The sequence below is a fragment of the Lactuca serriola genome, chromosome 3, assembly GCF_051521515.1.
Source record: "Lactuca serriola cultivar US96UC23 chromosome 3, Lser_US96UC23_V15, whole genome shotgun sequence".
Taxonomy (NCBI): Eukaryota; Viridiplantae; Streptophyta; class Magnoliopsida; order Asterales; family Asteraceae; genus Lactuca; species Lactuca serriola.
The window spans coordinates 69,750,313-69,762,547 of NC_136410.1; the positions used below are offsets into that span (position 1 = coordinate 69,750,313).

A 12,235-nucleotide genomic window follows, 5' to 3' on the forward strand; every position below is an offset into this window, starting at 1 on the left:
TTTGTATGTCGATGACATACTACTCATAGGAAACGACATCCCGACTTTGCAGGAGGTTAAGTCCTGGCTCGGGAAGTGCTTTGCTATGAAGGACCTCGGAGAGGCTTCCTATATTTTGGGAATAAGGATAGTGAGAGAACGAAGTATGAGACTAATAGGACTTAGTCAGAATACTTACTTGGATAAAGTACTAAAACGTTTTAGTATGGAAAACTCGAAGAAGGGAGAACTACCGATACAGAGTAATGCCAAATTGAGTAAGACTCAAAGTCCGAGTACAGAAGCCGAGATAGCTGAGATGAGCCGAGTACCCTACGCTTCCGCAGTTGGCTTAGTCATGTACGCTATGACTTGTACTCGCCCTGATGTGGCCTTTGCTTTGAGCATGGTCAGTAGATATCAAGGGAATCATGGCAGAGCTCATTGGATTGCGGTCAAGAATATACTTAAGTACCTTCGGAGGACCAAGGAATGGTTTTTAGTCATCGGAGGGAGTGATGACTTAAAGGTGCGAGGGTATAGTGACGCAAGATTCTAGACCGACAGGGACAACTACCGTTCGCAGTTGGGCTGGATCTTTACCCTTAATGGAGGAGCAGTGACTTGGAAAAGTTCCAAAAAAGAAACCGTAGCTGATTCAATGTGCGAATCAGATTACATTGCAGCGAGCGAAGCATCAAAGGAGGCGATGTGGTTGAAGAACATCATTGGTGATCTTGGATTTGTGCCTACCATAAAGGAGCCTATGGAAATTTTCTGTGATAATGAAAGAGCGGTTGCCTTGACCAAGGAACCTAGGGATCATGGTAGATCTCAGCATATCAACAGAAAATATCACTTTATTAGACATCGAGTAGAAGAAGGACACCTCGTAGTAAAGAGGGTATCGTCAGAGGATAACCCAGTAGACCCGCTTACGAAGGGACTGAGTAGGGTTAAGCATTTGCAGCACGCTAGGAGTATTGGGCTGAAAGACGATATTAGATTAGATTAGATAGTTTTGGAAACATGTAATAGATAAATGTAATTGACATTTGATGATTAAATAAAGGAGTATTATTTATAAGTAAAGCTACTGTCTCATGTTAATTGTTTAACTATTGTTTCACTTTGCATGTTTTGACTTCCTGAATAATTGAGTTATTAAGAATAATCGAATTATTCAAATGGTCCATAATTGTTCATATGTTGGAAGTAGGTATGAATGAAGGTTGTCATGAATTGGTGTGTAGATTGTCTAAAAGGTATTAGACATAACAAAGGTTTGCTGCAACGTTCATGAGTACTTATGAACAAGTTTTGAGCATTGGAATAAAACCGCGCTTGCTGGAATCACTTTATGGAATGTGACACAAGTGCTCGCAAGACAATAATATCATATGGTCTTAAAACCAAGATATATGGTTTATTGTTTATTATTTGGTTGTGCATTGAAAATGCGAAAGCGCATCAGTAAATTGATGTCATAAAACGCATTGTTATGTATGATTGATTAGTAAATAATAAATGCATATAAGTCAAAGTTTATCTGTTACTTTTATCCTAAGAGGGTAAAAGCGATATCAGGGCCCATCGATGATTTGATTTGACTTATGTGCCGGGCCCGGTCCGGACTGAATTGATGTGTTCAATTAAGTTCTATGTCAAATGAATCTGAGATCGAGAAACCAACTGCTGGATAATAAGTTTCATGAGATTGTCTGCATAATATCTAAACAGAGGACTGTACGATCCCTTATCTAAAGGACAGGATACTGATAAGATCAGATTTTGACAGCGTCTTTGAGAGCAACGATTGCTAATCGGATTGTGTTTGCATATATAGTTAATAGACTTATCCAAGTGGGAGACTGTTGGATTAGTGTCTAAGGCTGTAACTATATTTAGTAAGTACTTGACACGGTTGTGCATGATCCTTTTGGGTTACCTTCACCATAGTAACTTGACACGATGATTTGTTAAGAGAGAAGAGATATTATTGTTAATATATTATGAGAATAATATATTAAAGTAATAATAATGATATTTGATTAATATAAGTCATATATTAATTGAGAATTAATTTGGTGACTTAAAGAGGTTAATTGAATAAAGGGGCATAAACTGTCAAATGTGTGATAGTTGTGTTTTGGGCTATGTATCCTTATGGATATAAGAGTGGACGGATTTTAGGGTTGGGAGACCTTAAAATCGTCCAAGCCTAATATCTTGGAGGATCTTGGATTGCTTAGGGCCTAAGTTATTCAATTAGGGTTAAGGGTGAAACCCTAGTGGCTCATAGTATAAATAGATCCCTTGGGTGAGGGAAATCGGAATTCATGCAAGGCAAGAAACCCTAGAGCCGATTTTTCACCCTCCTCTCTCTCTCAAGATCATCCTCTTGCTAGTTGGTGTTTGTAAGCCATTAGAGGAGTGACAATTGTGACTCTAAGCTCCAAGAAGAAGAAGTATTAAGCAAGTAACTCAAGGTATTGTTCTAGATCCGATTTCATATGATTAGATTCAATTGTTTTCAATAGATCTAGAATTGTAAGTCTTGGATACAATGCATGTTCAATTAGAGAAACCTAGATCCAAGCATTAGGGTTTGCATGTGCACATAGGAAAGTTCTTATGGCTCAAACCCATCAATATGGTCATAAATGCAATGGCTCCTGATTTAAATAATAGTGATCATGAAGAGGAGCCGAATGCACTAGACAAAAAATTCTTTGATAGCTAGATGCAGCCGATAAAGAATTGTGGCCAACATGTAAAAAAAGTGACACAACTATCTGCTATAGCTAGACTATTGAATATAAAATCAGAGTATCGCATACCTGAGCAAAGTTATGATGCTATATGTCTGTTGATAAATGATGTGTTACCGGAGGAGAATAATATGCTAGGTAGTTTATGCGAGAGCAAAAATTTAATACAAACACTAGGTTTGCCTGTGGAGATGATTGACTGCTGTAGATCTGGATGTATGATATACTGGAGGCAAGACAAAGATCTTTATCGGTGCAAATTCTGCAATTCAGATAGGTATAAACGATCGAAAAATTTGGCCAGATGTTCTCGTGTATCCTTCAAGAAAATGCATTACTTTCCTTTGACTCCAAGGTTGAAGAGACTGTATGCTTCACAAGGTACAACCGCTTCCATGCGATGGCACTCCGAGAATCATGGACATGATGTTGGAGTAATGTGTCATCCATCCGATTCAGAAGCTTGGAAGCACTTTGACAAAAGTCATCCTTCATTTGCAGCAGAAGTATGTAACGTAAGATTAGGCCTAAGTACAGATGGGTTTGCACGACATGGAGCATTTGGAAAACAAAATTCATCTTGGCCTATTATTATAACACCTTATAATTTGCCTCCTGCTATGTGCATGAAAGAGCCTTACATGTTTTTGACCGCGCTTGTGCCAGGTCCGTCAAACCCTAAGCATAAAATAGATGTATTTTTGCAACCAGTTGTTGCAGAGATAGAGAAATTATGGGAAGAAGGCGTAGTAACATATTATATATCTTTAAAACAAAATTTCCATATAAGAGCAGCTTTGATGTGGACAATAAGTGATTTTCCAGCATATGCAATGCTGGACGGATGGTCTACAGCAGGTAAGCTAGCATGTCCACACTGTGGGAAACATACACAGGCATTCAGACTAGAGAATGGCAATAAGATGTCATGGTTTGACTGCCATAGAAGATTTCTACAGGTAAATCACCCATATAGAACGGATAAAAATAAGTTAAGGAAAAATCGTCAAGTGATAGAAGGTCCTCCTCCAAGTAAGAATGGTGAACAAACTTTAAGGGAGATTGAACAATTAGGTTTGGTAAAAGTGGCTGAACTAAATGCTGATGATGTAAACAAAAGATGTGGCGATCATGGTTAGAAAAAGAAAAGCATATTTTGGGAATTACCATATTGGAAAACAAACCTCATTAGACATAATTTTGATATTATGCATATTGTTAAAAATGTATTTGAAAACTTTTTTTACATTGTAATGGATGTCAAGGGGAAGACGAAAGACAATGTAGCAGACAGAAGAGATCTGAAGCTCTATTGTAGGAAGAAAAAAGGAGTCGAAGATAATGAAAGAACATACTACACTCTGGACAGGAATCAAAAGAAATCCATATGCCAATAGGTGGAGAAATTGCATTTCCCCGATGGTTATGTTTCTAATTTGGGGAGGTGTGTTGATTTAACAGGGTGTATACTGTTCGGAATGAAAAGCCACGATTGGCATGTTTTTATGCAAAGAGTGATGCCAATTGTATTTCGTGAGATGTTGCCACAACAAGTGTGGGAAGCATTAATAGAGTTGAGTATTTTCTTCAAAACATTAACAACAACATCAATCACAACAAAAGACATGGAAAGGATTGAAACCGAGATCCCAATAATATTATGTAAATTAGAGACCAACTTTGTCCCTGGTATTTTTAACTCCATGAAACATTTACTAGTACATTTGCCATACGAAGCAAAGATAGTCGGTCATGTCCAATATCGGTGGATGTATCCATTTGAAAGTTTTGTATGGTACATCGTAATGTATGTTGCTATTTTGTAAGTTAATTTAAATAATCTTCACTATAGGTATCTAAATCAGTTGAAAAAAGATGTGAAAAATAAAGCTCGAGTGGAAGGGTCCGTTGTTAATGCGTACTTGCTACGTGAAGCATCAATATTTTGCTCTCATTATTTCGAGACTAGTGTCCCCACATGTAATAGAAAGTTGCCTCGAAATGATGATGGAGGAGGAGATGAGCAAGCGGATGCTAACAACAACATGTTAGATATATTTTCATATCATGTGCGTCATTATGGAAGATTCACGATTAAAATGATGTCTGATGAGGAAGTGCATGCTGCCCAAACTTACATACTCCTTAACAAAGATAAGATCAAGCATTACATCAAGTTCGTACGTAATATATGCATGACTTTTAACTATAATAATCATTTGGTGTGTAATTGCTATGATCGAATAACATTTACATGCATGATTTTGTTTATTACATTCATAGTTACCTTAAAATGTTATTGAAATGTTGATATACAAAATATTTGAAGAACATTTGAATGAACTTATGGGGGATATGGATGAACAGGTCATTGCAGCTGAAGTTGAGAAGAACTTTGCATTATGGTTTGAAAACTATGTGGGTATTATTTTTGTATTTTTTAAAAATTATTATTTTTTGTTATTATTATAATTAACTCTAATTAAGTGTTTTACCATTTTTCATATAGGCACGTAAGATCCCGATAAACAACAAGTATATATCTGACCTTTCCAAAATGCCATTCAAAAAAGTGAAATTATATAGTGTATACTTTGTCAATGGTTACAAGTTTCACACAGAAGCTCATAGTCTGAACAAATCAACAACCAATAACGGATTGTGTGTTAGTAGACAAGGAGGTTATTATTATGGTAAGGTAGAGGAAATTTTAGAAGTCGAGTACCCTGGTTACCCAATTAAAACCACAATTTTGTTTAAATGTCATTGGTACGATCCAACACCTAACATAGGAGTTAAGGTTCACAAACAATATAACTTGGTCGAGATAACTGTCAAAAGAAAATACAACAAGTTCGAGCCATTTGTTTTAGCCATGCAAGCCACTCAAGTGTGTTACATTCCCTACCCAAGTTCAAAAACAAACAACTCAGATTGGTGGGATGTATTTAAAGTTAAACCTCGTGGTTGGACCGATGAAAATCATCCTCAGAAAGACGTTGATTTCCAAGAAGATGAAGTTGAATCAAATGAAATCATTATACCAAGTCTAGCCGATACTGACAATCATGATGATGATCACGAAATGTCAAGCAACGGTTCAGATAACAAAAATAATATTGATGAAAAAGGTGAAATTCACGAGGACGACAATGATGGTATTCCTAACAACGAGGGTAGTTATGAGTATAATACATTGAGCAATGAAGAAGAAGAGGATGAAGAAGAAGAGGAGGAAGAAGATAATGACTAGATGTTTTTGTGTGTTTAATTTTTTTGCGATGAGTTTAATTTGTAATTTGGTTTAATATCAATACATAAATGTAAACTAGTAAGAAAGCCCGGGCTTCGCCCCAGGATGTTTTTTTGTGTTTACACCATTCTGTTAAAAGGACATTTTAGTCATTTTTTCTTGCTATGTTGTTTGAGTAGGATGAAGTATTTGTAAAACCCATGTTATTTTTGTGATGAAGTATACTTAATGTAATTAAAAATAAGTTTGTAATGAATTCGTTATTAAGGAAAATAATCTACATAGATTATATATACTTTAACATGCCCGGTTAATGTAATTAAAAATAACTTTGTAATGAATTCGTTGTTAATTATTCATTATAATACTATGTTTTCAATAAATTATACACAACTTGATTAGCACAACTGGCTTAACCGCGCCTTTTTCTAGCATAAGCTTAAGTTCGAGTCTGCTTGCCAGCAATATCTATTCATTTTTACATTTTTTAGCCATTAGTTTATGCCACATATTATCAATTCAAAAACATTTCATTCAAACCATATCTTACACACTCCAATGATCATAATAATAATTCATCCATGGTATAACAAAATTTATTAAGCATACAACATCCCAATAAACTAGCTACGCGTTTTGTTCCGTAGCAAAACAAGCAAACAAATCATATTCCATAGAAGAATTTCCTAGCAAATACCTACGAATGGTACTTCCATAGCAATTCAATTATGGAATTGGTTTCCGTCACGAACTCCATTGCATATTTAACCACGATGATGAATTCCATAGCAGTAGTACAATGGAAAGTGATTTGGTAACAAATTTCGTTGGAATATTGCTACGAATTTTTGTTCCATAAAACTATCGGTAGCATAATACCAACGGATATGGAGTCGGTAGCATTTTCCCTAGCAACTCCCACTCTCGCTACCATAAATAAAATCCGTAGAAAATGTGGTAGCAACATTGATATGGAACGACATTCCATAGCACGATCCATTGTAGATTAACAACGAAAATACGTTCCATAGCAACCTTCCCTAGAAAAATCACATTTTTCTTGTAGTGGTCACGACGTGAGAAACGAAATCAACCTAGTCCCAACTAAGTCGCGATTCAACTCAAACTCAACTTAACTCAATCTCGATCCAAACCGTTGTTACGTTGTGATGTATAGGTCATCACATCGTAATGAGAATTAGTCCAAGGTAATTGGGGAAAACTCAGTTGTCACGTCGTGACCCATAGAGTGTCATGACATGAAAACTGGTTATCCCAACTTATTATATTAAACCATTACCCATCGATTCCACAAGCTCCAAATCTCATATCCGATTCGTCCCAAGGTCTTCATGGATAAAGTTTCCAACTTTATCCATTGAGACATCACTCTAAGTCAAGATCTCAAGTCCAAGGTCCTTAATGACAACTTTAATCCATGTAATAATCTATTAAGTACTTAAGTCATAAAGTAGTCAATCCAAATCTTCCAAGAGGGCTTTAGGGACCCTAATGACCCATAAAAATCCAAAATTCATAGACATGCATGCCCCATGCATGTCCTTTCTCAAACCTAGGTCAAAATATGAAATATGACCAAAAATCCATTCAAGGCCCCAAATCACCACCACAACCTAGATCTATTAAACAATATGCTCTTGGGACACAAAGAGATCACAATGTTGTGTCCTTCATCTCTTCTACCCATTCCATCACCATAAATGGGACCAAAAGATGGAATAAAGCTTAGATCTAAGAAGCATGAAGTCAAATGATAAGTGATTAAGGACTTACAAAAGTCCAGAAGCTACATACAAGGATGATGAAAGATTTCTTGGGGAAACTAGGCATCACAACTTCTTCTCATTCCTTCAAAACCACTAAAACTTGCAAGAATGAGCTCAAAAGTTTCAAAGGAGCTAGGGTTTGGCTAAATGGGTGTTTGGAGGTGATGGAGATTGAGGATGGAGGAAACCCTAACCCCTCACTTCCTTTAAATAGGGTCCAACTCTGAAATTAGCGTTTTTTCATCTAATCAAGTGTCACGTTATGACCCATAGATTGTTACATTGTGACACTCAAAAGATTGCGCCCGAAGAACGTGGCCTTGTCACGATGTGAAGGTGCTTCCCTTACGTCGTGACCCATCCGAAAAGCCAAATTTGCTTTACATTTTTATAATAATCAGGATGTTACATTTAAAGTGTTTTAATTTAAGTAGAATTCCTCATTTTGTAGATGAAACTCTGATAATTCTCTTAGATTTTTGCATAGAAAATCCGGGTCGTTGCGTGTGTGCATATATATATATATATATATATATATATATATATATATATATATATATATATATATATATATATATATATATATATATATATATAGTTAATGCGAGACGACCTAATTTTGTGAGACCGTGAGACGCAATCCTAGCTACTAATTTAGTAGATAAAACAAAAACATTTTTAAAATGCAAAATAATTGAAAATTTTCGAAATTTTTTTTCCAATATTAATTTCGGAATATATATTTTCCAAAAAAATACCAAAAAAATACCAAAAAAAATACAAAAATAAATACAAAAAAATACATTTTTTTTTACATATTTTAGTAGAATATTTAGAATATTCTACATATCTGGCAAATTTAGTAGAATATTCTAAACATTCTAAAAATCATATTAGAAATGTACAATGTAATATTCTATTAGAATATTTCACGTATTTATAAAAAAACGGTAATTTTTTTTTATTTATTTTTACTTTTTTTAGGGAAATAAAATTCCGAAATAAATAATTAAAAAAAGAATTTTTAGATTTTTTCTTTTATTTTGCATTTTAAAATTATTTTTAGATTTGGTCTCACGGTCTCACAAAATTAACATGGTCTCAAATGAACCTGAATATATATATATATATATATATATATATATATATATATATATATATATATATATATATATATATATTATATATAACACGATCAACACACATTCTAAATCTTATTCTTAAACTACTTATTTTGTCCATAACAAAACTTGAACCATCAACCCTTTAAAAAATAATGTTTTTTCAAACATCTTGATACCGCTAGACCAAAAATCGAAGAAAATAATATGTCAAAATAATATGATATAAAACCATGGACCCATATATTTTTAAAGATCAACCTAAGATTTCGCTTTACATTATTTTTAAAAAATTTCTTTTAACCTAAAACTTAGTTTTTGCAATATAAAACTCTATTTCACTTTTAAACTAGTTCTGGAAGATTTCTAAAACAAAACGAAACTTAAAGAAAAAACATTTTCTTAATAAAAAATATCATATTTTTTAAAAATGTGAATAATTTCGCAACAAACAACATAAAATCAACCTGCAATTTTTTTTATTAATATTGTTTTAGCCATTTTCTAATACCAACTTGTGATTTGTTTCCTACACAATATCGTTTTATGCATTCCTTAGGTCCTAATAGTAGTTTCACATAATGAGTGTGTGTCTATTGAAGAATGATCCGATGACTCGTAGAGAAAACGAGTCTTCATAGAGAAATTGACATTGTTTATGGACACGAATGTTTAAAAAAATTTATTTTGATTGATTTTAATAACGTACATAACATTATATTTTAAAAATCATGTTATAGGTTTGGGTGTTTATTGTAAGCTCCACACATATATGAAAAAAGATAAATGTTTTAAAACATTTATTCGATCATTAGTTGTGAGACTCGTATACTATACAGATTTATTAAAAATAAAAGTTTAATATCAAGGTGTAAACATTAAATATTTTTTTAAATAAATATTTTTTTATAAATACAAATGATATAATGAATGAGTAAGTAATTCAATATATACCAATAAAAAACTATTGACATATTTTAAATAATGATGCTTAAAATTAATGTGTAAACATTAAACATTTTTAAAATAAACTTTCAAAATAAATACAAAGAAATTGATAAATAAGTAGGTAACTGAATCTATATTAATAAAATAAACTATTTACATATTATAAATAATTGCTATGAATCATAAATTTCAAATGCTTCTTTAAATCACAAATTACAAAAAGCAGGACTATAGTTTTATGAATATTACCTTTTGACACACCTAAAATTATTTATTCATGAATTTGTTGATCATTACGTCTTCTTCTGATGTTAAGTAAAAACTAGGTATATGAGACATATTTGCAGTCTTTCTTTTTAAAATTTCGATTTTGAATGATTAATTAATAGAAGAAACTCGATTGATTTATGATGATGTCATGGCTCTCATGTCAACTAACAATATAAAATATTGTCTATTTTGTGTGTTGGTGTTTGACTCTTAGTAATAGATTTAGAAAGTAAAACGATAAAACTATAACTTAAAAGATATACAGTCATAATATTTTAAGTAGCAGATATAATAACAAAAACTAAGGTGAAAAGAAATATAGTTGTTTCATTGAATATAATAGATAACTAAGGTGAAAAGAAATATAATTGTTTCATTGAATATAATAGATAACGGAGTTCTTATAGTAAAATGAGAAGTAGATTTGAAACATTGCTAACCATGACCCATATTAGCTATGAAATGAAAACAACATTAGTTAATAGAAATATGTGTTAGTTATGACACCGAAAACAAATAAAAGACATAAAAGAATATATTAATAAACTATTTAAAATAACATTATATATATAAAAGTCATTAAATTGTATGATAGATAGCATATTACCTTTCGGTGTGGTGAATATATGATTGTATCTTCTATTATCCAGATAAAGTTTTTTGTGTTTTCGTCTGTCTTTAGAGTTTTTTCATAATGGAACGTTCAGATTAAATTCGGAAGTATATTGTAAACGTCTATATTGATATCCACATGATATATTTAGGATGACATGTTGATTGTTACCGACAACATATGTACACTTGCTTGATGATTGTGTTTAACTGGTGCTACTAAAATTCGAAAGCATTGAGAGTAATATAGATGGTGTAAATTATACTATATGTATAACTATTTGTAACTTAAGATATAAAATAACAAAAAAAAAAAGATAAAATAAGCATAGTGATGTCATCCAATATGATATATAATAGATTTATTAAATTAAAATTGAAAAATATTCAAAACAATTATGATCATGACGGCCATTAGGTATGTAATAATAACAATAATTAATACATATATGCATTGACCAAAGGACCTTTGGCCTAGCGGTAAGGAGTAACTCTCTCAAATGAGAGGTCATGGGTTCAAGTCTCACTAGGAGACTTAAGTGGTGTTTAGGATTAGAAGTAGGACTAGGATAATTTGTCGTTTAAAAAAAAAATACATATATACATTGATTATGCTACACAATGTCTATATAAAAGTAATTAATCAATAAATTTAACATTGATTTGTTACATTAAAAAATATAGGAAAAAAATAAAATAAATTTATTGATAGAAAAAGAAATATCATTTGGCTTGGTGGACATATAATTAGATATTTTGTTATCCAAATATAATTTTCTAATTTTCTTTTATTTAATTTTAATATCGTTAGATAATGAACTTATAATATGTTTTTCTATGTTTGCGCTTGTCTTTACAGTCATTTAATTACATAACGTATTTGCATCTTTAAAACAATAATAATTCATGTAATAAAACTATAATGAAAAAAATATTACATAATTTTAAATGTTCGATTAGTAAATGAAAATATTATAAATTTAAACGTCTAGCTATATAAAAATAATATTAATATATCAAAATGTGTTTCTACGTGACCTAAGACTACACTATTAATTCAATTTTTTTTTTTTGTAATAGTATTACATGTATAAAAGTAATTTATATATACAATTTGATTGACATATAATTTAGAAAAATAGATATTATCCATAGATAAAATACTTACCAAAAATAGAGACATAAAATAATGGGTCATGACAAATTTACTCATGCCTACAGTATCTCAAAGTTTGGCAAGATTAAAGCCAATTAACTACATTAAATTTAAAATCCTAGAAACAACCACTAAAATTATTATATCTCAATTTTCACAATATTATCTATAAGACTATAACATTTTAATATTTTAATCCATGTAACAAAAAAAATCATAATAAATGTTTTTAGTGTTAGAAAAGCAAAAAATATTTATAATTATTTTCATTTTGTGGAGAAAAATATATTTATCTTAAATAATAAATGTTTCAATAATATAATGTTGATTTACACACT

The 12,235-nt window shown here is 31.7% G+C and overlaps 1 pseudogene; it reads left to right on the top strand.

Annotated features, from left to right (window-relative positions):
* The first annotated feature begins 2,722 nt into the window (after positions 1-2,722).
* On the top strand, positions 2,723-6,003 carry LOC145095362 (uncharacterized; annotated as a pseudogene).
* Positions 6,004-12,235: the final 6,232 nt, after the last annotated feature.